The sequence below is a fragment of the Oryctolagus cuniculus genome, chromosome 14, assembly GCF_051225735.1.
Source record: "Oryctolagus cuniculus isolate XC-2025 breed Fujian yellow rabbit chromosome 14, ASM5122573v1, whole genome shotgun sequence".
Lineage (NCBI taxonomy): Eukaryota > Metazoa > Chordata > Mammalia > Lagomorpha > Leporidae > Oryctolagus > Oryctolagus cuniculus.
In genome coordinates, this window is record NC_142880.1 from 46,357,184 (window position 1) to 46,382,898 (window position 25,715).

General features: G+C 43.5%; 1 long non-coding RNA gene across 1 annotated transcript in view; it reads right to left on the bottom strand.

The window, feature by feature from the left end:
* Positions 1-237: 237 nt before the first annotated feature.
* Positions 238-25,715, bottom strand: part of LOC149122314 (uncharacterized) — a 37,997-nt gene continuing 12,519 nt past the window's right edge. Inside the window, exons 2-3 of the long non-coding RNA XR_016220109.1 lie at positions 3,148-5,259; positions 238-2,481 (exon numbers count right to left, since the gene is read on the bottom strand). This is a non-coding gene — a long non-coding RNA (uncharacterized LOC149122314). The remainder of the gene's footprint in view (positions 2,482-3,147; positions 5,260-25,715) is intronic.

The following is a 25,715-nucleotide window of genomic DNA, read 5'->3' on the forward strand; positions in this document are numbered from 1 at the left end:
TGAAGTAGAAAACCTTGAGATCAAAGGAAATATTTTGTTGAACTCAGCTATTCATCCTTGATCTGCTAAAACACTTAATTCAATTAGCAATATAAACTTTGTCAAGATTTCACTTTCCCAACTTAATGTAACTTGCACCATTGCTTTTGTTTCTAAGTGTCTTGGAACAAAAGGGGGAAAAGCTTCCTAAAATGTCTCACATAAGGCATGGAGTATGCAATACTTGTATGAGGTTTGATGTAAAAGTGCATTCTTTCTGTGCTTTAGTGCATAATGAGTTACAGTGGAAATACTTTTTAAAAAATTATTTATTTATTTGAAAGTCAGAGTGACAGAGAGGCAAAGAAAGAGTCTTCCATCTGCTGGTTCATTCCCAAATGGCTGCAACTGCCAGACCTGGGCCAATCTGAAGCCAGGAGCCAGGAGCTTCTTCCAGGTCTCCTACACAGGTACAGGGGCCCAAGGACTTGGGCCATCTTCTACTGCTTTCCCAGATAATAGCAGAGAGCTGGAACAGAAGTGGAGCAGCTGTGACTCGAACCAGTGCCCATAAAGGATGCCGGCACTATAGGCAGAGGATTTACCCTAGTGGCCACAGAGCTAGCCCCAGTAGAAAATATTTTAGGCTAAATTATCTAGTAGTGTTGCAGACAAGCAAACTTCTCAGATTTCATGAGGTTTGAAACCATAGCATTATAGAAGGGAAGGTTTAGCATCATGAGCTATGCCTCAAGTCAAGCATTTTAGATGTTCAAAGACTACAGTCTTTGTAAGAACCTGTGCTGTAGGATTTCCTCTGTCTAGAGAAGTCAGATGGCATTCCTAGAGTCACGGAGCTTAGATGCGTAGTGCTGAGATTTGAATTCATGCTGGCTGATGCAAGACCCTACTGTGTGTTAGGATTCATTGTGAATGCTGAGCTGTCTTAAGACCTTCAGAAATTATCTGTTCTACCTCCTCTCTTTATGTCAGACTGGAAGAAAATGAGGCCCTCAACCTAAAGCACTGCTCATTCCTGATGCAGTGGGGACAAAGCCCAGGCCACTAACTCTCCGCAGGACGGTGTTTTTGCTCTTGTGCTTTTGCAGATGGCCAGGAATGGGAGTTTGTCCCAGGGGAATGCAGACCTTGAGGAAGCTGTTCTATCCCTGGATATCTGACTTACCTTTGAGGGCAGGGCAAGGTGATGAAGCAGTTGTTACCCCCACCTCCATCCCCACCAGGCATTCAGGCCCTTTGAGACTGGCTCACCTAATTTCCGTTTGTGTATGGTGTGTGTGCACGTGAAAGCTATGCACACACCCTTCCTCTGTGTACCTGCAGTCATTTCAGAGATGTGTCTGCCGTAAGTATGTTATTCTATTGAGGATTCCACATGGAGGTAGAGATGCTGCTGGCCAAGATCTCAGACCCTGCTTGCTGAATGTCTCGCCAAGCCCTGTTTGCTGCGTGTAGACGTGGTCAGTATTTTGGGGCAGTCACTTAAGTTCACCAAATGCCACAATGGGCAGTTTCAGATGACTCTGTAATAAATGACATGGTCTAGATCTTGAGCTAAAATTGGTACCCACTGCTCCTGTTTTCCCTTTCCTTTTCACCTGCTAACAAAAACAGGACTTGAGTAAGAGGCTGTGTGACTGTTAATACTGATGCCAGATATTCTCCTGTTCTCAGTCATGTTTTAGAAAGAGGGAGAGGAAGAGAGAGGGAGAAGGAGGGGAGATGGAGAGAGAGAGAGAGAGAGAGAGAGAGAGAGAATGAATTATACTCTAAGCTCCCAACAGATTGGCTGATGTTTCTCCTGTCTACTTAGGGGCCAGTTCTGACTCCCTCTGGAATTGTCTCCATTGGTTTATCCTAAAATGATAACCCATTATGGGTTCTGCTTTAAGCCATCTGAAATGTGGAATTTCACATTCCACGACTTGGCTGGAGTTTTCAGAAATCAAATATTGTTTGTACCCCCCTCCCCCCAGTATTTTTTTAGCTGGGAAAATGTTTTAAGCTTCTTACTGGAATTTGCTGCATGTGGTTAAAAATCCCCAAGAAGTAAATTGTGAGCTTGGCATAAATAATCGGTTTTGTTTTAGAGTCCCATTCAGAAGAGTAAGCTACAATGCGACAGAGTCCTCTCTTAACAAGGTTTGTAATGATTTCCCTGAAATCGTAATTGAAATTCAAAATCTAGGAGGAGTTTTGCCAAACCAATTCTATGTAATTTGCACTGAGAACTGTTCTAACATGGGTTCCAAAGTCAGGGAAAATACACGGGGAGCAGGGAATATGCTCTAACTTTGTACAACACGTTTTATGTTTCTTTTTTCTTTTATTTCTTCTCCTCTTCCTTCCTCCCTTGGTTGCTATCTTCTACTGAATAGTGTGAACATGAGTTGATGACTGTCAAATGTTGACTCTGGGTGATGGATCCACAGAGCATCTTCGTTCTTCCCTCCATACTCTTGTGCATGTTTGGAACTTTTCCTAATGAAAAGAAGAAAAAGGAAACAGAAATGATTATGGCTCAAGCACTGGGCTGTTCTCAGCTTGAAGGAGTCTTCACAGAACACTAAACAGAAGCAGAAATTACAGTAAGTTCAAACTTATTTCCTAGGAGGCTTTTTTTTTAAGTGTTTTTCTGGAACTCAGAAATTGTTTTAATGATCCAGCCCTGCAGGGGTCCAGGATGGCAGGAGTACAAGAAGGTTGGGCAAGTCTATGACACAGCTTGTGCCTGGTGGAGAATTTTCCAAATAGAAATATGACCGAAAAAGAGGGTGGAGGATTAGAAAACCAGCCTGGAAGTGGTGAGTTTGCGATTACTCACATGGTTGCCACATAATTCTTGCTGCACCTAGGGCCACAGATAGAGCTTTGGGTCCTGAAACACTTTAATTCCCACAGGTCTTGCTGCTCGGGGGAGTGCCTCATCTCACCGCTTCCCAGCAGGCAGCACATACCACGATGCGTAAAGCAAAGTATTTCTGTGTCAGCTTTTCCAGGGGGCAAGGAGGAATGTCCCTTTAGGAGATTACTGACTTCCCTTGTCATGCCAGAGTAAGCTTCCTAGATCAGCTAATGCTCCTGCAAGGCCAGGCAGCTCCCAGCCGCCAGCAGCGCCCAGCACAGCTCCTTCCTCCTCCATCTTACCTGTGGCCCCAAGGATTCCACCTGGTGTGGTGACAGCTGACCACGGGCCAAGCGTCCCAGTGCCTTGGCAGCTCAGAGGACAGGAGAACAACAGGACGCGTGTGGGGACCCTGGAGACCGGCAAGTTCCACGTGGCCTGTCATCCTGTCATCACCGAGGAGCCTGGCCCTCTGGTAATGTCTCCTTTGCTGCCCCTGGGTCCTTCCCATGGACTCTGCCACTCCTTTCCTCCCATACTACTGGTTCCATTGTGTTGTCGGGGGTCATGATTCCTTGGTGGATGATCTCTTCTGTGTCTGCAGTCTTCAGAGAGCAGCCACCCTCCCTGAAATCCTTCTCTCTCCACAACACCCTGGTTTCTTCCCTTCCACATAGCACCTGCTGGGCTGGAGACTCAGCATTGCATTAACACTTTTGTGATCATTTGCAAACGGTTACTCTTTCTCCTCTTGAAAAAATTCCCTCTTGAGTATTTCATAGTCTATGATTTTCCTCCCCACACCTTCATCCTCACTATCCACTCTGTACTCATCTGTGACCTTGGCCAAGTTCCTTAACTGCAGAGACTTGTTCGCTTACAGAGGATAGCAGCGCTTCCTGCTGCATAGGGTGCTGTAGATGAAATGAGAAGATTTGTGTTGAGTGGTTAGCATCTTTCTGGCCTAAACGATGCACGTTTACTGTGATCAGATTTGACCTGCTTGCTTTCCTTCCCAAATTCACCATGATCTTGGGAAATTGCGGTGTCCTTTGGAACTACACACATGTTCCTGTTCCCTCACTGCTGGGACAGGCATCTCCACTGTATGCCTGTCCTGCTTTCTGGAACCCACCTCCTTGTCTGGGTGTCCCCCTCACCCGACCTGCTTCTCCCTGCCTATGTCACTTCCTTGCAGTCCGTTAGATCCTTGCCATCTGCAGCCCTGGCCTGGAACTGTTGGACGATGGTCAGAGTGTTTGCTTTCATTGTGCCATGTTTTCCATAATTCCTCCAGTATAAGGGTCTCTGTAGGGCTTCCCCATTCCTAGTGCCTGGGCCCTCCACAGCTCAGGTGGAGAGGCTGACCATCACTCAGTCACATGGAGATTTATCTGGGATGTCCATTATTGGGGTGAGTTTTCTAGGGATATGAGTTTAGCAAGGAGGTGAAGTGACATGTTTGATGCAGCAGTAACTCAGTATCTTGGAAGCAAGGAGGTCACAAGGGGTCTTCATCACCTGCGTTGAGTGTGTGAGCTTGGAGCTTGGTTCAAGGGTCCAGGAGAACGTGCAGGATGAGGAACAAACTTGGCTTTATTTTGGGCTTCCAGGGTTTTCTTTGATTTCCCTTTAATTTTTCTTTCGTATTTTCAGCAGTCTGTTTGAACTCTGCACAGGTAAGGGATTTTTGCTATCCAAGGAGGTTGTTGCTAGGGATTTGGTTCTGGCTCAGGAAAGACCTTTAAAAGGCATCCATCTTAGAGAGGCAGAGTGGTGGTGGCAGAAGGATTCAGTGTGTGGCTGTCTAAGGCTTCCTGAATGACAGTGGTATACAGAGGAAGTCAGAATAAGCTAAGATGTGTGCCCCAGTGACATGTGCAACCAGGAGAGAGAGAGAGAGAGAGAGAGAGAGAGAGAGAGAGAGAGATTTTCCATCTGCTGGTTCACTCTCCAGTTGTTGGCAACAGCCAGGACTAGGATCTCAGAACTTGAGAAGGTTCCCACATAAGTGAGTGGCAGGAACCTAAGCATTTGAGTCATCACCACTGCCTTCCAGAGTGCACATTAGCAGGAAGCTACAACTGGAAGCGGAGCCAGGACTGGGACTCAGGATCTCCAATAGGGGTTGCAGGCATCCCAAGCAATGTCTTAACGTCTTTGCCAAATGTGTGTCCCTTGAAAGGCAACAATTGATCATCATTTTTGAGGATTTGTTCCTTCTTCTCTTACAGATGGATAATTGAGAATAAAATACAGTCGGATGACATTGTAAAGCAGCTCTATAGGGAGTTGGGAGATCTGTCTTCCAAGCTTGTTCTCTACTGAAAGATGGTGTGGCTTAGGACAAAATGCTTAACCTTTGTGTTTCTTGAGGTTGAAAATAGCTGGCTTTCTTATCTTTTCTTTTTAAGCTGTCATGAGAAATAAGGGAATGTTTGTAGCAAATACTTTCAGCAACTCAAGGTTTTACATATTCAATTTTACATATTCGATTCTACAAACTCAAATGCTGGCTGGATTGTGAAGTTTTTAGCTATTTGCAGAGAACTAAAAATGCACTCGGGGAAAAAAAGTGGATGGGTCTCCAGGATTCATGAAGAGCTATGCATTTAGAGAGAAATAAAACAATATTTTATAGGAAAGTTAGAATGTTGGGGCTGGGAAGACAGAGGAAAAAGGGAGAAAGGAAGAAAACAGAAAAATCCTTAAAGCCATGTGCTTTCTCGGTGATGTATCTTCACGGTGTTCCCAGGATTATGCCTGCCTCTTCTGAGTTGGGGTATACTAGTGTCCTAGGGTTGCTGTAATGAACATCACACACTGGGCACAGCAGACATTTACTTTCTCACAGGTGCAGAGGCTGGGAGGCGGAAATCACAGGTGGGCAGGGCTGGTTCCTTGTGGGAGCTCCGAGGGAGGAGGCTGCCCTTGCCCTTCCCTGCCCTGTGGACGCTGCCCATCAGCACTACTCATGTTCCTCTGGACACTCCACCCCCACCTGTGCCTCCATGGTTCTGTGGCGACTGCTTGATGCACCTCTATCCAGAGTTCTTCTCCTTGCAGAGAGAGCAGATTGAGAACCACTTGGTTCTATCTGCAAAGCCCCTCTTTCCAAATGAAGTCACCTTGACATGCAAGGGGGACTTAGCATTTCAACGTGGTTTTGGGGGAGAGGGCACAACCCATCACAGTGAGCAAGTAAAAAAAAAAAGAAAAAGAAATCCTCATTTTGTCCTGCAGCCCGGAAACTGATATGTTTTCTGTGGATATGACCTCCCTGAGGTCAGCTTCACAGGGCAGGCTTAGAGAGCAAGAGGTTGAGGTGCCCACAGTGTGTCGTAGGTGCCCCGATGGGACCTTTGGGGAAGTTTCTCTTAGCAGCCCCTCAAATTTATTTTATTTCCATTTTAAATAATAAAATGCTTTTTTAAGAAATGATTAGGTCAAAGGAAAAAAAAGTCAACTGCTTCAAAAACAGGAACAAAGCATGTTTGTCGCCTCTTGCCTGCTCTTTTCATTTGCTCCAGCCGCAAGGAGGCACCAGCTAACCTTGTGCAGCACACAGTGATCCCTGCGATGCCATTGTGCCCGAACTCAGCTGCAGCCAGCTGGTGACAGCAGATGCAGCATGAAATTCAATGTCCTCACTCTTACATCTTATTTGAAGGCTGCCATGAGCCCTATCTCTTCTTGTGTGTTACTATCGGCATGGGAGATGGGGTTGGGGGTGGGGGAGACAAGAGAACAGTTTCAGCTGAGCAGAGCAAACCAAGGTTGATGCTTACAAGACCTCTGTGTTATCTCTGGCCCTGCCGTCTTGGCCCACATTCTTGTGTGGGTTCAGATTTCCTGAGCACATAGTATTGACCTTAGTACACGGCCAATTCTAGATGCCAGTCAGCTACTTTTTAGCTTCTGCTGCCAGAAAAGATTTTTTTTTCCCTTCAGCAAAATGTGCCTTGTGCAATTTTTGCCTAATCATATCTGGAAAAAAAAAAAAAAAACAACCAGTGGCCTGTCATTCTGCTTAAACAATTCCCTTTGGACAGTATCAATAAAATAATCCGAGTTTACACAAGTGTTTTGAGTCCATTCCTGGGTGCTTTTACTGCAGTGCCCCCTTGTGGCCAATTTAAGCTACACATGAGTCTCAGGGCTTGTTTTTATAAAAATATATAAAAATGCAATTTAAGCACTCGTTGTGTAAAGAGATCCCTATTTTTCCCCAATTAAGGTTCATTTCAATACATGATTAAATTGTGTATAATCCTTTAATTGTTCATATGTGGTTTTCTGCACACATCCTCATCTGATGAGAGAAGAGTTTGAAGGAGAAAAGGGGGTTAATATAATCAGTGAGAGTTTGACATCTATGTGGTGCTAAAGGGCTTGTGACCAGTGTGTGTGTGTGTAGGGGGCGGTAAAGGGACTGGCAGGTGCTTGGAGAAATGCCGTTTTCCTGCCGCTCTGCACGGAGGTCCTGCCGGTGACGTTATCCCCACCACATTCAGCTAAGAACAGGCAGGAAATGTTCTCACTGGGTCAGTAAGAGAGGTGGAGGTGAAGGTCCTCACCTCAGTTGCTTGCACAGTAGCTTCTGGGAAAGTACAGGGCAGCAGAGTGAAGGGATCCCAGCCAGGATTGTCTTGTGTGGGGCATAGCTTTGGCAGGGTCCTGAGACTTTTTTTTTTTTTTTTTTTTGACAGGTAGATTTATAGACATTGAGAGAGAAAGACAGAGAAAAAGGTCTTCCTTCCATTGGTTCACCCCCCCAAATGGCCTCTACGGCCGGCACTACCCGATCCAAAGCCAGGAGCCAGGTGCTTCTTTCTGGTCTCCCATGTGGGTGCAGGGCCCCACGGACTTGGGCCATCCTCCACTGCCCTCCCGGGCTACAGCAGAGAGCTGGATTGGAAGAGGAGCAACCAGGACTAGAACCCGGTGCCCATATGGGGATTGCCGGTGCCGCAAGGTGGAGGATTAACCAAGTGAGCCACAGCGCCAGCCCCTTTGAGACTTTTCAAAAGTAATTATAAAGCTACTGTCCAGATTCCCAGACTTTGAGATTTTGCAAGCCCACAAACAGATAAGGAAAGCTTTTAAGGGAGGATGTTTGAAACTATTTAAAAACTTAAAACTTGCTTTTGGGAGCAGCATTCTGGCACAGCAGGTTAAGCCATGGCCTGTGACACCAGCATCCCATATGTGCACTGATGCAAGTTCCAACTATTCCACTTCTGATTGAAGTCCTTGCTAAAGTGCTTGGGAAAGCAGCAGAAGATAGCCAAATACTTGGGACCCTGCTACCCACGTGGGAGACCTGATTGGAGTTTCAGGCTCCTGACTTGGGCTTGGCCCAGCCCTGGCCATTGTGGCCATTTGGCAAGTGAACAAGTGGATAGAAGCTCTCTCTCTCTCTGGCTCTCCCTCTCTCTGTTAACTCTGCCTTTCAAATAAAATAAATCATTTAAAAAAGTCACTTCCAAATAATGGCATTAAAAATAAATTATTGAATAGCAAACTACCACCACCAGTCACCATCTGAAAAGATAGAACAAGTTAATATAAAAGGTAAGATAATTTTGTAAGAAAAGCCGTGTCTTGCCAGAAAAAGAACACATGTATACATGTAGGCATCTGTGCGTGTGTGTGGGCTAGGACACAGTGCTGGCCCCTGGCCTGGGATTTGGAGATTGGTGTGAGGACTTTGCCCCTGAACTTCAAGTTCTATGCTGTGATTCGGAGAGAGCTCCTCAGAGCTATTTCTTTGAAATCAAGACCCAGGATGACATTGTTGTGGAAGTAGCTGGACTTGGAGAGAGATTTTTCTCTCCTGAGTCATAGGACTTGTTTCTTGTGGAGGGCAAATGACACTCAGAGGTACTGGGGAAGCCGGGACTGAGGGGAGCTGAGGGGAGGTGCTTCCTGTGGTCCAGGGCAGAACTGTCCATAAATCACTGTGGACAGGAGGAAACGCACCCTCACTTTCTGGGCCTCTGAGGAGGGATTTCAAAGCCTCCCTGTACACTGCATTCCAATACTCAGGAATGCAGCTCTCAAATAGGAAATTTACAGACCCTAAGAATTAGTGCTGTGGAGCTGGATTGGGTGGAGAGTTGTCTGGTTGCTTTTTCCCCCCAAAGTCTCTAATTGGCCTCCAAGAGACAAGGGGCATGCAGGGGTTTGCTGACATTGTGTTTGGAAGGGCCAGCAGTACTCTGGAGGGTCCACACAGCCCACTGCTGCCGCCCAGAACAGAGACATGCAGCTCAGACGGTGGGTGCAGTGGGCTGTGGTCGTCTGATGCCCAGGGTCACACCTCAGTCCTCTGAGACACAGGGGTGCACAGCCTCAGACCTCACCCCACACCCCGAGATGCAGTGTTAACCTCTTAGCATCCCCACTCCTGCCTTGAGATGAAGAAAAGCCAATGTTTCCTTCTTGGAAAACTTTACCCACTTTACTTGCCCTTGTACTATGATTTTCCAAGCTTTCTCTTATTCAGACTCAAATTGTATATCCTTTTTTTTTTTTTTTTTGACAGGCAGGGTGGACAGTGAGAGAGAGAGACAGAGAAAAAGGTCTTCCTTTTCCGTTGGTTCACCCCACAATGGCTGCTGCGGCTGGCACGCTGCGCTGATCCGAAGCCAGGAGCCAGGTGCTTCTCCTGGTCTCCCATGCGGGTGCAGGGCCCAAGCACTTGGGCCATCCTCCACTGCACTCCTGGGCCACAGCAGAGAGCTGCTGGACTGAAAGAGGGGCAACTGGGGCAGAATCCGGCACCCCAACCGGGACTAGAACCCGGTGTGCCGGTGCCGCAAGGGGGAGGATTAGCCTAGTGAGCTGTGGTGCCAGCCTATCCTTTCTTTTAAGGCCTTGTTTTACAAAGACTTTTTTTTCCTCCAAAATTTAATTCTGTTTTTGCATGGACCACAATATTCCAGCATCTGATAGCTGTTGATCATTTAAATGATTTCTACATTCATAGAATGAATGGATGAATGGCTATGAAAGCCAATGCAACCCACCTCATACTTGTTTGAATTTCCCATTGGGATCAGTTGTGTATTTCAATTATTCAACTATTTCAGTTAGTTTGCTGGTGTAGGATAGGGTCTCCACAGTGGGTAGAGTGATGATCCTCCCAAAAAAAAATACATCCAATCCTAGAAGACAGAACATGAGCAGTGCTGCCTTGGATTCGGATATAAGTAACTTAAATATAGCGAGATGAAGAAATCCCCTGAAGATATCCTGGTGGATTCTAAATCAATGACATGTCCTTAGGAGAGACGCACATGGAAAAGACACGCCAAGGAGGTGATGTGAAAGTAGAGGAAGTGAACGGAGTGATGCGGCCACAAGCAGGGAATGCAGACAAGAATTGGAAATGTTGACAGCTCCAAGAAGTTAGAAGAGACAGAGAAAGATGCACCCTTAGGGCTTCTGTAGGCAGCACCGCCCTGCCTACACCTTGATTTTGGACTTCTGTCTCCAGAGCTGGGCGAAAGTCAATGTCTCTCATTTTAAGTTATTAAATTTGCGGGAATGTGTCCTAGCAGCTACAGAACACTGAATCTGTAATATACTAAGCCAATTTTCTTTTCTTTCTTTCTTTTTTCTTAAAGATTTATTGATTAGAGAGGCAAAGGGAGAGAGAGAGAGTCAGTATTCCATTCTCTGGTTCACTTCCCAAATGTCTGCAAAGCCAGAGCTGGGGTGATCCAAAGCCAGGAGGCAGGAGCTTCTTCTGGGCCTCCCACCTGGGGGCCTAAGGACTTGGGTCATCTTACATTGCTTTCCCAGGCCATAGAAGAGAGCTGGATTAGAAATGGAGCGACCAGGAATCAAACCAGTGCCATATGAGATGTCAGCACTGCAGGTGGCAGCTTCACCCACTACGCCACAGTGCCAACCCCTCTAAGCTTATTTTAAACACATTTTCTAGAAATGTCAGTGAGTCATTATCCCCTTACTTAATGGCATTTTCCAACTGTCAACTTTTACTCTACTTTTGAGGTGGTCAATTTCTGTCTTTTATATATTCTGTTCACTACATTTGATTTGCCAATTTTTGAGCTGTGTCTAGAATTAGAAATATTGTATCTTTGCCAGTCAACAGGAAATAAATTGGTTTATGTCTAACTCATAAATTTTGGAACAAAAGGTTGCAAAACTTCTTAGAATTGGATATTTGACATATCAAAAGGAAACGTGAGTTATTTCAAGGTGTTTTTGAGCAGTTACACTAATTCTATTCTCTCATCAGTCAGTGTGCAATTTGGAGCCCAATTTCTTTCTTTCTTTCTTTCTTTCTTTCTTTCTTTCTTTCTTTCTTTCTTTCTTTCTTTCTTTCTTTCTTTCTTTCTTTCTTTCTTTTTGTTTTTAGAAAGCTTTTATTTAAGGAATACAGATTTCATAGGTACAGCCTTAGGAATACAGCAGTCCTTCCCCCCATACCCGCCCTCCCACTCCAACTCCCATCCCACCTCCTGCTCCTTCTCCAATCCCATTCTTCATTAAGATTCATTTTTAATTATCTTTATATACAGAAGACCAACTCTATACTAAGTAAAGATTTCAATAGTTTGCACCCACACAGACACACAGACACACAGAGTATAGAGTACTGTTTGAAGACTAGTTTAACTGTTAATTCTCATAGTACAACTCATTAAGGGCAGAGGTCCTACATGGGAAATAAGTGCACAGTAAGTAAGTGCACAGTGACTCCTGTTGTTGATTTAACAATTGATACTCTTATGGGCCAAGGACTTCAATAGACATTTTTCAAAAGAGGAAATCCAAATGGCCAACAGGCACATGAAAAAATGTTCAAGGTCACTAGCAATCAGGGAAATGCAAATCAAAACCACATTGAGGTTCCACCTCACCCCGGTTAGAATGGCTCACATTCAGAAATCCACCAACAACAGATGCTGGCGAGGATGTGGGGAAAAAGGGACACTAACCCACTGTTGGTGGGAATGCAAACTGGTCAAGCCACTATGGAAATCAGTCTGGAGATTCCTCAGAAACCTGAATATAACTCTACCGTTCGACCCAGCCATCCCACTCCTTGGAATTTACCCAAAGGAGTTTAAATTGATAAAGAAAAAAGCAGTCTGCACCCTAATGTTTATTGCAGCTCAATTCACAATAGCCAAGACCTGGAACCAAGCTAAATGCCCATCAATGGTAGACTGGATAAAGAAATTATGGGATATGTATTCTTTAGAATACTATACCGCAGTAAGAAACAACGAAATCCAGTCATTTGCAACAAAATGGAGGAATCTGGAACACATCATGCTGAGTGAAATAAGCCAGTCCCAAAGGGACAAATACCATATGTTCTCCCTGATCGGTGACAACTGACTGAACACCAAAAAGGAAACCTCCTGAAGTGAAATGGACATTATGAGAAATGGTGACTTGATCAGCATAGCCCTGACTGCTAATGGACAACTTAATACATTATCCCTCATAGTATTTTTTTTTTGTCTGTTCTACTTAATATGACTGGTTTAATTCTGTAATTATCACACAGTTATTCTTAAGTGTTGAAAATTAACTGAAATGTGATCCCTGTTAAACATAAAAGTGGGAATAAGAGAGGGAAGAGATGTATAATTTGGGGCATGCTCAAGCTGACTTGCCCCAATTGGTAGAGTTGGAAACATACCAGGGGATTCCAATTCAATCCCATCAAGGTGGCATGTGCCAATGCCATCTCACTATTCCAAGTGATCAATTTCAGTTCACAATTGATCATAATGAAAGGACTAAGAGTCAAAGGGAGCACATAAACAAGTCTAGTATCTGCTAACACTAACCGATAGAATAAATAAAGGGGAGAGTGATCCAACATGGGAAGTGAGATACTCAGCAGACTCATAGAATGGCGGATGTCCTAAATAGCACTCTGGCCTCAGAATCAGCCCTAAAGGCACTCGGATCTGGCTGAAAAGCCCATGAGAGTATTTCAGGCATGGAAAGCCAAGACACTCTGGCAAAAAGATCTCTGTGAGTGAGATCCCAGTGGAAAGAACAGGTATTCAAAGAGGGAGGTGCCTTTCTCTGAAGGGAGGAGAGAACCTCCACTTTGACTATGATCTTGTCTAAACAAGATAAGAGTCGGAGAACTCAAGGGGCTTCCATAGCCTTGGAAACTCATGACTGGTGCATAGGGAGATTATTGATGCCATAAACAGGAGTGTCAATTTGTAAAGTCAACAACAGGAGTCACTGTGCACTTACTCCTCATGTAGGATCTCTGTCCTTAATGTGCTGTGTATTGAGATTTAATGCTATAACGAGTACTCAAACAGTATATTTCACTTTGTGTTTCTATGGGGGTGCAAACGATTGAAATCTTTACTTAATGTACACTAAACTGATCTTCTGTAAAAAAAAAAAAAAAAGAAATTATCAATTCCCAACTTGACTCTCACTGGCATTAAACATGACAATAGGTCTGATCTGATTTCATCATCATTTAAAAAAAAATCATCTATTATTTTTCACTTTATGTTTCTGTGTGGGAACAAACTGTTGAAATCCTTACTTAAGGTATACTAAGATGATCTTCTGTATATTAAGATAATCGAAAATGAATCTTGATGTGAATGGAAGGGGAGAGGGAGTGGGAAAGGGGAGGGTAGTGGGTGGGAGGGACGGTATGGGGGGGAAAGCCATTGTAACCCATGAGTCGTACTTTGGAAATTTATATTCATTAAATAAAAGATAAAAAAAAAAAAGCTATTGAGGACCACACTATTTTAGCAATTAAAAAAAAAACTATTAAAAAAAAAAAACAATTGATACTCTTATTTATGACATCAGTGATCGCCCTTGTCATGAGCTGTCAAGGCTACAGAAGCCTTTTGAGTCCACAAACTCTGTCAGTATTTAGACAGGGCCATAAGCAAAATGGAAGTTCTCTCCTCCCTTCAGAGAAAAGTATATCCTTCTTTGATGGCCCCTTCTTTCATTCACAGAGATCCTTCATGTAGGTCATTTTTTGACATAGTGTCTTGACTTTCCATGCATGAAATGCTCTCATGGGCTTTTCAGTCAGATCCAAATGCCTTAAGGGCTGATTCTGAGGTCAGAGTGCTGTTTAGGGCGTTTGTCATTCTATGACTCTGCTATGTGGCCTGCTTCCCACATAGGATCATTCTCTCCTTTTTAATTCTATCTACTGTTATTACCAGACACTTGGTCTTATTTATGTGAACCTGTGACATTTAATCCTATCTATATGATCAATTAAACACTTAATATGATCACTTTAACATGTAAGATGGCATTAGTACCACTCAGATTAATGGGATTTGGAGTCTCATGCCAAGTTTTTAGCTTTACCCTTAGGGGTAAGTCCATTAGAATGTATGCTGAACTGTACATCTCTTCCTTCTTTTATTCCCACTCTTATCTTTTACTGGGATCTAGTTTCAATTGAATTTAAACACCTATGAATAATTCTGTATTAAGTAAAGAGTTCAACCAATGGAAATTTCTTGATTTGGAATCCATCTTTATCAAGTTATTTATATGCTCTGGGCCCCAACTTACACATTTGTGAAATGGATCCAATAATTATACTTTATCATTAAGTTTTTTGGCAAGGATTAAGTGAGGTGATATTTGGAATGTTCTGAGAACAACACCTGAGACAAGATAAGAGCGTTAAAAGTGTTCATGATTGTTTATATGCTTATGATTTAAACATCAAACTAGTGTGAAAAGTCCTTAAAAATGGGAGGGACTGAATTTTTATAACCTTGTTTCTTCCTTGTGCTAAGGGCATCATCAAGCAAGTGCACCTAGATGAATACTTTAGGTGACCCTGGAAATAGAGGTGTTTTTTTTTTTTTTGATATTTTATTTATTTGAGAAGTAGAATTACAGAGAGAGGGAGAGACAGAGAGAGAGTTCTTCTATATGCTGGTTCACTCCCCAAATGGTGGCCATGGCTGGATCTGAGCTGATCCCAAGCCAGGAGTCAAGAGCTTCTTCCAGGTCTTCTACATGGGTGCAGGGGCCCAAACACTTGGGCCATCTTCTACTGCTTTCCCAGGCCATAGCAGAGAACTAGATCAGAAGTGGATTAGCTGAGACTGGAACTGGCGCACATATAGGATGCCAGCTCTGCAGGCGGAGGATTAACCTACTGCGCTACAGCGCTGGCCCCAGATTTAGAGTTTTGAGAATTATGTGCACTCAAGGAATGAAGTAGCCACAGAGCTAGTATTAATCACTGTGCTGATGTTGTTGATAGCTGGATTTTACAGGGAGCACAGTGATAAGGACCACCTTTTATTAAACCAGTGGCCCCATCTCATTCCTTGGTTCTTTGTAGTAGTTCCCCATTGTATTCCATCATCGCAATTCAAAGGTTGACCGATTAATTTCATTCGGCTCATTGTTGCTTCATACAAGCACTACTGGAAATATTCATGGGACCATCCCCACATGACTAAGTCTTTTCTCTCTCGTGAAATTTTGAACACAACCTTCTGCAGTTCCAAGACATCTAGAAGTTTCCATAATCTGCAGCAGGAGCCTCGAAGTTATTGATTCTGCACACTCAGTGAAAAAAAAAATATGTATCACATGAATAATCTGCAAATATTATTATACTAATCATGTTACATGGTAAAAGTATGCAATCAAAAATGTTTTAAGAATGTGTTTAAGCTCAAATAGGATGGATTCTATATAAGGAAGACAAGATGATACCTCCAAAGGAACACAGCAACACTTGAATACTAGAATGTGAAAACCAAGAGATTGAAGAAATGCTGGATACAGAATTCAAAAAATTGATTTTAAGATTATCTAGAAGCAATCAGAAGCAAACCCATGAATTAAAGAAATCCATACATGACATGAATGAACATGTTTCCCATGAAACTGAGATTTCTAAAGAGAAACCAAAATGAAATATTGGAAATGAAGAATTCAATAGATCAAATAAAAAATGCTGTGGAAAGCCTTAACAACACTTGATGAGGCAGAAGAAAGAATATCCAACTTAGAAGACAAATCTCTGGAAATTTCACAATCAGACCAAAAAGAGAAGAAATTACAAAACTAAAAAACACTGTTGGGAGATATGCAGGATACTGTCAAATGACCCAACATACAGGTCTTAGGAATTCCTGAAGGCATGGAAACACAGAATGGGAAGAATCGCTGTTCCTAAAGTTGTATTTATGAAATGCATGAAGTTTGTATAAAATGTTTCTGGGGAAAAATAAACAAATAAATAAATCCTATAAACAATAGATGCAAATCCTCATTATAATGCATCTTTCTGGTAATTTTGAACATCCATTGTTTTTTCGTCAGAGGTGATTTGACTGCGGTTGTTTTCATCTTGTGTTAAGGTGCACATTGAGTCCTCTGCTTATTTCCTTGTTGCTTGTCTGTTTTTCTTCATTTGTACTGGGTTCAATCTGCCATTGATTTCCTGGAATCTTGTTTTTCTTTTTAAGATGTATATTTATTTGAAAATCAAAGTTACAGAGAAAGGGTGGTAGAGAGGAGAGGGAGAGGGAGAGGGATGTGAGTGAGGGAGAGGGAGGTACAGATAGAGAGAAAGAGAGAGAGAAAGAGAAGGGGGAGAGAGAGAGAGAGAGAGAGAGAGAGAGAGAGATCTTTCATCTACTGGTTCAGTCCCCACATGGGTGCAATAGCTAGGACTGGGCCAGGTTGAAACCAGGAGCCTGAACTGCATCCAAGTTTCCCATGTGGGTGGTAGGGGTTCAGGTATTTGAGCCAATTTTCACTGCTTTCCCATGTGAATTATCAGGGAGCTGGATCAGAAGTGGAACATCTGGAACTTGAACCAGTGCTCATATGGGAAGCCCACATTGCCGGCAGCAGCTTAACACCCTGTACCACGAAACTGCCCCTCCTGGAATCTTTTGAAGACACTTGTAGGGGGGCCAGTGCTGTGGCGATTTGGGTAAAGCCACCACCTGCAGTGCCAGCATCCCATATGGGTGCTGGTTCATGCCCTGGCTGCTCTACTTTTGACCCAGCTCTCTGCTATGGCCTGGGAAAGCACTGGAGGATGGCCCAAGTCCTTGGGCTCTTGCACCTGCATGGGAGACCTGGAAGGAGCTCCCGGCTCCTGGCTTAGGATCGGCTGAGTGCTGGCCATTGCGGCCAGTTGGGGAGTAAACCAGAAGATGGAAGACCTCTCTCTCTGTCTCTCTGCCTCTCCTTCTCTCTCCGTGTAACTCTGCCTTTCAGATAAATAAATAAATCTTTTAAGAAGACACAAGTGTCTTTTTAACGCGGATCAAATCTCACCTCCCCAAAAAGTCTTCCCATGCAACCTCAGCAGTTCTCCTCTCTGCTCTGGGAAATACTCTTTTGGCAATTAGTCATGCTGCCTGGTGACTTATCTTCTATTTTCTTCTTTAACTGTTATTTTTATTATTCTCATTCTATTTTTATATACTTGTATCTTATCTCCCTGACTTAACTGGTATTTCCTTAATGATGAGCCTGTGTTTTATCATTTAAAAAAAATTAACTTCAAAAACTCAAGATAGTATGAACACATTTAAAAAGACACAAGTGTCTTTTTAAAAGATTTATTTATTTATCTGAAAAGAAGAGTTACAGAGAGGCAGAGGCAGACATAGAGAGAAAGATGTCTTCCATCCACTGGTTCACTCCCCAAATGGCCACAGAGGCTGGAGCTGGGCTGATCCAAAGCCAGGAGCCAGAAGCTTCTTCCAGGTCTCCCATGTGGGTGCAGGGGCCCAAGGACTTGGGCCATCTTCTACTGCTTTCCCAGGTCATAGCATAGAGATGGATCAGAAGTGGAGCAGCTGGGACTTGAACTAATGCCCATATGGGATGCTGGCACTGCAGGTTGAGGCTTTACTTGCTATGCCGCAGCGCTGGCCCCAAAGACACTTGTCCCTTTATCGAGGGTTAATTAAGATAGAACAGAAGCCATCTGCATTGCAAAATGTGACCATTAATAGGTAGTGAAGAAGTGGGGAGGAGCCCCATGTGTCCATCCCTTTAGGGTAAACGCGTGCATTCATTGCCTGTTTGACATATGTTGAATGCGGACATAGTGACTATGTCCATGTCTGGTGTTGGAATATGCTCTTGCTATCTCCTGTTTTGTCCAACTTCAGGGCAGATGTGCATTTCCTGGGGGACCACCATCTACAGACAAAGTCTGCACTTTTTTGGCCTGGCTTCTAAGAGTCAAGCCAGAGCTCCAGTAGCCTTTCCTGGTAGGATGGTCAGATGGCTTCTACAGGACCCAGCCTGGACAGAAGCAGTTAGTCCTCCACCTAAATGGTTTTCTCACTGCCCCTTCCCACCCACAGCATGTCTTATTTTTGCCTCCACAGAATTCCTTGGCCTGTCCCCCCCTCATGAATCTGCCTTTGCAAAATAACCCTGGTCAAATCTCACCTCCCCAAAAAGTCTTCCCATGCAACCTCAGCAGTTCTCCTCTCTGCTCTGGGAAATACTCTTTTGGCAATTAGTCACACTGCCTGGTGACTTATCTTCTATTTTCTTCTTTAACTGTTTCTTCTTTAACTGTTATTTTTATTATTCTCATTCTATTTTTATATCCTTGTATCTTATCTCCCTGACTTAACTGGTATTTCCTTAATGATGAGCCTGTGTTTTATCATTTTTTAAAAAAATAATTAACTTCAAAAACTCAAGATAGTATGAACACATTTAAAATGTCATCAGTACACAGAAGCTTGCAGTGCAAAACACCTTTCCCTGGGGCCTGGCGCTGTGGTATAGCAGGTAAAGCCACTGCCCTCAGTGCCAGCATCCCACATGGGTACTGGTTTGAGTCCCGGCTACTCCACTTTTGGTCCAGCTCTCTGTGATGGCCTTGAAAAGCAGTGGAAAATGGCCCAAATTCTTGGGCCTCTGCACTCATGCAGGAGACCTAGAGGAAGCTCCTGGCTCCTGGCTTCAGATCGGCACAGCTCTGGCTGTTGCGGCCAGTTGGGGAGTGAATGGATGGAAGACCTCTCTCTCTCTACCTCTCCTTTTCTCTCTGTGTAACTCTTACTTTCAAATAATTAAGTCAATCATTTTATTTAAAAAAAAAACCAAACACCATTCCCCTACGCATTCCTTCCCACCTTTTCTACCAACAACAGATGCTGGCGAGGATGTGGGGAAAAAGGGACACTAACCCACTGTTGGTGGGAATGCAAACTGGTCAAGCCACTATGGAAGTCAGTCTGGAGATTCCTCAGAAACCTGAAGATAACCCTACCGTTCGACCCAGCCATCCCACTCCTTGGAATTTACCCAAAGGAATTTAAATTGGCAAACAAAGAAGCGGTCTGCAGCCTAATGTTTATTGCAGCTCAATTCACAATAGCTAAGACCTGGAACCGACCTAAATGCCCATCAACGGTAGACTGGATAAAGAAATTATGGGATATGTACTCTTTAGAATACTATACCGCAGTAAGAAACAACGAAATCCAGTCATTTGCAACAAAATGGAGGAATCTGGAACACATCATGCTGAGTGAAATAAGCCAGTCCCAAAGGGACAAATACCATATGTTCTCCCTGATCGGTGACAACTGACTGAACACCAAAAAGGAAACCTCCTGAAGTGAAATGGACACTATGGGAAACGGTGACTTGATCAGCATAGCCCTGACTGTTAATGAACAACTTAATACATTATCCCTCTTAGTAGTTTTTTTGTCTGTTCTACTTAATATGACTGGTTTAATTCTGTAATTAATACACAGTTATTCTTAAGTGTTAAAAATTAACTGAAATGTGATCCCTGTTAAACATAAGAGTGGGAATAAGAGAGGGAAGAGATGTATAATTTGGGACATGCTCAAGCTGACTTGCCCCAAATGGTAGAGTTAAAAACATACCAGGGGATTCCAATTCAATCCCATCAGGGTGGCATGTACCAATGCCATCTCACTATTCCAAGTGATCAATTTCAGTTCACAATTGATCATAATGAAAGGACTAAGAGTCAAAGGGAGCACATAAACAAGTCTAGTACCTGCTAACACTAACCGATGGAATAAATAAAGGGGAGAGTGATCCAACATGGGAAGTGAGATACTCAGCAGACTCATAGAATGGCAGATGTCCTAAATAGCACTCTGGCCTCAGAATCAGCCCTAAAGGCATTCGGATCTGGCTGAAAAGCCCATGAGAGTATTTCAGGCATGGAAAGCCAAGACACTCTGGCAAAAGATCTCTGTGAGTGAGATCCCAGTGGAAAGAACAGGTATTCAAAGAAGGAGGTACCTTTCTCTGAAGGGAGGAGAGAACCTCCACTTTGACTATGACCTTGTCTAAACAAGATAAGAATCGGAGAACTCAGAGGGCTTCCATAGCCTTGGAAACTCATGACTGGAGCATAGGGAGACTACTGATGCCATAGACAGGAGTGTCAATTGGTAAAGTCAACAATAGGAGTCACTGTGCACTTACTCCTCATGTAGGATCTCTGTCCTTAATGTGCTGTGTATTGAGATTTAATGCTATAACGAGTACTCAAACAATATATTTCACTTTGTGTTTCTATGGGGGTGCAAGCTGTTGAAATCTTTACTTAATGTATACTAAACTGATCCTCTGCAAAAAAAAAAAAAAAAAAAAAAAAAAAAGAAATTATCAACTCCCAACTTGACTCTCACTGGGATTAAACATGACAATAGGTCTGATCTGATTTCATCTTCATTTAAAAAAAAAATCATCTATTATTTTTCACTTTATGTTTCTGTGTGAGAGCAAACTGTTGAAATCCTTACTTAATGTATACTAAGCTGATCTTCTGTATATTAAGATAATCGAAAATGAATCTTGATGTGAATGGAAGGGGAGAGGGAGTGGGAAAGGGGAGGGTAGTGGGTGGGAGGGACGGTATGTGGGGGAAGCCATTGTAATCCATAAATCGTACTTTGGAAATTTATATTCATTAAATAAAAGTTAAAAAAAAAAAGGCAGAGAGAGGGAAGAGAGAATGAGAAAAAAAAAACACACACAAAAAGAAATTATATTATTGAAAAAATTAAAGAATTAAAAAAGGAGGGAGACTCAGGGAGGGAGGGGGGAAGCATGGTTATCTTAGAATTATATCTATGAAATACATGAAATCTGTTTTGTTTATATTAATAAAATCTTTAAAATAAAAAAAAAAACACCATTCCCCTACGCATTCCTTCCCACCTTTTCTTCCTTTCTAAGGGGGGTTTCCCTTCAATTTTTAGTTGGTTCTCCTGGCAAGTTCTGCCATATTTTACCAGTCTTTCTGTAGTTCTTGAATCATCACTTGTAGACATTACCAGCCAAATTTCTATTATGAGATATGAGTATAAAGTGTTCTGATATTCCCCCTCCAAATTCCTTTTCCCTCCTTTCAACTCTCGCATTTTCCTAAAATATTATAATTTGTTGTTATTCATCAGGATTTGTGTTGTTATGACTATACAAATAGGATATGCTGCTGAGCCAAGCAGGGTATACTTGTATAGTTTCTATCAACTTGTCTTTCTCATTTGTTTTGCTGTCCCTAAAACTAGGATTACATCCTTTTTTTTTAAGATTTATTTTACTTATTTGAAAGACAGAGTTACACACAGAGAGAGGGCAACACACACACACACACACACACACACACAGAATCTTCCATCTGCTGTTTCACTTTCCAAATGGCCACAATGGCCAGGGCTGGGCCAGACCAAAGCCAGGAACGAGGAGTTTCTTCCAGGTCTCCCACATGGGTTCAGGAACCCAAGCATTTGGGCCATCTTCGGCTGCTTTCCCAGGGACATTAGCAGGGAGCTGGATCAGGAGTGGAGCAGCTGGGAAAGGATTTAGTGCCCATATGGGATGCTGGCATTGCAGGTGGCCATAACACTGCCCCTGTGATCATGTCTTATATCTAATTATGTGTTGGTACTATTTTCCAAATTCTCAAATGTACTATATAATCTCTTGGTTCAATTTCTGCTGGGAGACCTTCTGGTGAGCTGTGTTTACCTGCTCTGATCTGGACCACTGGTATCTGGGTTGGCAGCACTGATGGTCTACTAGGACCTTTCTTTGATGCTCCCTGGTGTTAGATACTCATTTTGGACCTTGTCACCCCCTCTTGGTTTTGACTTTCATTCTGATGAGGCCCTTAAAAGTCTGAAAATGTCTATTTTACCCTTCCTTCTGATGAATAGATTGGCTGCATATGGAATCCCAGCTGGAGAACAATATTCCTTTAGAATTTTAAAATCTCATCTTGTTACGCCTGGCATTCCCATTCTGATTCCTGATTCTATTTGTTTCCTCTTTGGGAAACTGTGGCATCTTGTCTTCATCTCCGAGCTTCTGAAATTTCATAACGTTGTGCTCTGCTGTGATCATTTTCATGCATGACTCTCAGTGTGTGTGCCTCAGTCCTGTGGAAAATTTTCTATCTTCTCTTTGATAATTTCTTTTTCTCTGTTTCTTTTTTTATGGAATTTCAGAAATTTTGCACTTTTTGGTTTGAATTTTAATCTTTTTTAAATAATTATTTGTTTGAAACATAAAGTAACAGAGAGATATAGACTGAGACAGAGATGGAGACAAAGAGAGAGATCTTCCATCTGCTAGTTTACTTCTCAAATGCCAGCAATAGCCAGGGTTGGGCCAGGCAATAGCCAGGAGCCAGGAACTCTGCCTGGATGGATATCCCACATGGTTAGCAGGAACCCAAATAATTGAGCCGTCATCTTCTGCCTTCCCAGGCACATTAGCAGGAATCTGGATTGAAGCAAAGGTGGCACTGGATCTCAGGCATTCCAGTATGCGATGTGGGCATCACAAACAATGACTTCAGTGGCCGCCCCCTCTCTTCTCTTCTGCCTTGTTTTCTATTTTTTTCTTTATAGTTTTTCTAACCATTTATTAAATTTATATCTGGGTTATAGAATGTTTGTAATTCCTAAGGAATCTCCCTTGCTCCTTGATGCTTGCTTTCCTATCTTCCTATTCATATTTAATGAAAACATTCTCTTAGGCTCTGAGGGTGCTGGTGTTGGGTACACATCTCCAGTTCTTGCTCATCAGTTTACTTTAGAGTCCTTCTTAATTCTTTCCTTCTTTCTTACCACCCATCTCCAGTTCATGTTGCCAGTTCTCTCAAATACCTAATGATCCTTGGTTGTCCTTTTGTAACGAAGACTAAGATGCTTAAAAGCAAAATGCAAACTCCAGGTCTGTGGGCAAAGCTTGTGGACAAGTGGGCTTCACAGTAGGTGTCAAATAAATTTTGATGAGGGGTCAGTTGGCTTTTTCTTTTTTTTTAAGATTTATTTGTTTTTATTTGGAAGTCACAGTTACATAGAGAGAGGAGAGGGAGAGAGAGAGAGAGAGAGATAGGTTTTTCATCCAATGGTTCATTCCCCAATTGGCTGCAATGGTCAGAGCTGTGCCGGTCTGAAGGCAGGAGCTTCTTCTAGGTCCCCCACATGGGTGCAGGGGCCCAAAGACTTGGGCCATCTTCCATTGCTTTCCCAGGCCACAGCAGAGAGCTGGATCTCGAACCGGTGCCCATAAGGGATGCTGGCACTCCAGGCCAGGGCGTCAACCCGCTGTGCCACAGCGCTGGCTCCTAGTTGGCCTTTTCATAAGGGAGTCAGGTCCCCAGAGAAGCCTCTAGTCTGTTGAGGGCAAGGATTTTCCTGGCTTCAGTCTTCCTGGTTCAACTTGTAGGAAATGGGATGAACAGGTATCATCAGCAGGCTGACTTCAGTTCCTCCCCTATTTGCAGGTGTGTGCCTCACCCTCTCTCCTCTCTGCTACTCTTCAGTATCCATTAGTCTGGCGCCTCTTGCAGTCAGTTTCTCTGGGCACATTTCCAGTTAAGGCTGGAGTCAGGGAGCCATGGTTGCCTCTGTTGCACAGTAGGGGAGAACCCCTGGGACCTTTGAGTATTTCCTGGACCTTTCTTAGGTTCTTTTTCTTTTTCTTTTTTTGACAGGCAGAGTGGACAGTGAGAGAGAAAGAAAGAGAGAAAGGTCTTTCTTTGCCGTTGGTTCACCCTCCAATGGCTGCTGCGGCCGGCGCGCTGCGGCTGGCGCACCGCGCTGATCCGATGGCAGGAGCCAGGAGCCAGGTGCTTTTCCTGGTCTCCCATGGGGTGCAGGGCCCAAGCACTTGGGCCATCCTCCACCGCACTCCCAGGCCACAGCAGAGAGCTGGCCTGGAAGAGGGGCAACCAGGACAGAATCTGGTGCCCTGACCGGGACTAGAACCTGGTGTGCTGGCGCCGCAGGTGGAGGATTAGCCTATTCAGCTGCGGCGGCGGCCCTTTCTTAGGTTCTGTAGCCCATTTGGCTTTCAAGTTCTACTGAAACAATTACAGTATAAAGCTATTATCTTTTTCATTCAAGGGGCAGGTGAAGGAGTTCTGTGAGCTGTCTCATGGGGTCGAGTCTGTGATGCTTGTTCTTGGCTGAAGGAATCAATGAGAATTGCAGGTCCGAATCCAGGACACCTGAGCAGTTTGTTGGACGCATGCAAACACACAAAATTGTGTTACCAACACTTTGTTCACAGCAGCTTGAAAGTAAATTTGAATTCTTTGGAATACTAAAATGAATCTTGCAGAGATAACAAAAGCTTTGTAAAATAGTTCTAATCCAGCCCCAGCTAGGCCTTGCTTTGTTACTCTGTCCTAACATGGGTAGAAGAATGTGCATTTTCCTTAGATACCAAGAACTCACTCTCATAAGTGGAAGAATAAAATTATTCACTGGAATTGAATTTTAAAAATTAGAGTATCTCAGTTTAAATTTCTTATTGCTTGTATTTAGCAGTCAAAGAAATGTGTAGCTTCTGAATAGCAGAGGCCGCAATGGCTGAGTAATGGCATCAGAAACATTAACACTAATTGACCCATAAATATTCTTGATTATATGTATCCCATGGATAGCTCTTAATCATCTGCATTTTTCATTGCTTTCCACGTGTTTCCAGAATGTCTTGGCCTCTTTAATGGAATCTAAATGTCATTTTAAACCCCTGAATGATGTCAAAAGCTAAGAAAGGACATTAAGCAATGTTTAAATATTTTTATCATCAGCTTGAAGATAAAATGAGTGCATGGATAATGATCGAGGATACTGATATATATATATTTTTTGACAGGCAGAGTTAGACCATGAGAGAGAGAGAGAGAGACAGAGAGAAAGGTCTTCCTTTTTCCATTGGTTCACCCCGCAAGTGGCTGCTATGGCTGGTGCATTGCAGCCAGTGCACTGCACTGATCCGAAGCCAGGAGCCAGGTGCTTCCTCCTGGTCTCCTATGCGGGTGCAGGGCCCAAGGACCTGGGCAATCCTCTACTGCACTCCCAAGCCACAGCAGAGAGCTGGTCTGGAAGAGGAGCAACCAGAACAGAATCTGGCGCCCCGACCGGGACTAGAACCTGGGGTGCCAGTGCCTCAGGCGGAGGATTAGCCTAGTGAGCCACGGCACCAGCAGAGGATACTAATATTAATAACACGTATTCATTGCTCAGGATATACCACACGAAAGATTAAGTCTTTTATAGATGTCAGCTCACTTATTCTCATAGTCACCATATAAAATATCCTATCAGTCAACTTTTTAAAAAAGATTTATTTATTTATTTGAAAGTCAGAATTACACAGAGAGAGGAGAGGGACAGGGAGAGGGAGAGGGAGAGAGAGAGAGGGAGAGGTCCTCCATCCGCTGGTTCACTCCCCAACTGGCTGCAATGGCCAGAGCTGTGCTGATCTGAAGCCAGGAGCCAGGAGCCAGGAGCCAGAAGCCTCTTCCAGATCTCCCACATGGGTGCAGGGTCAT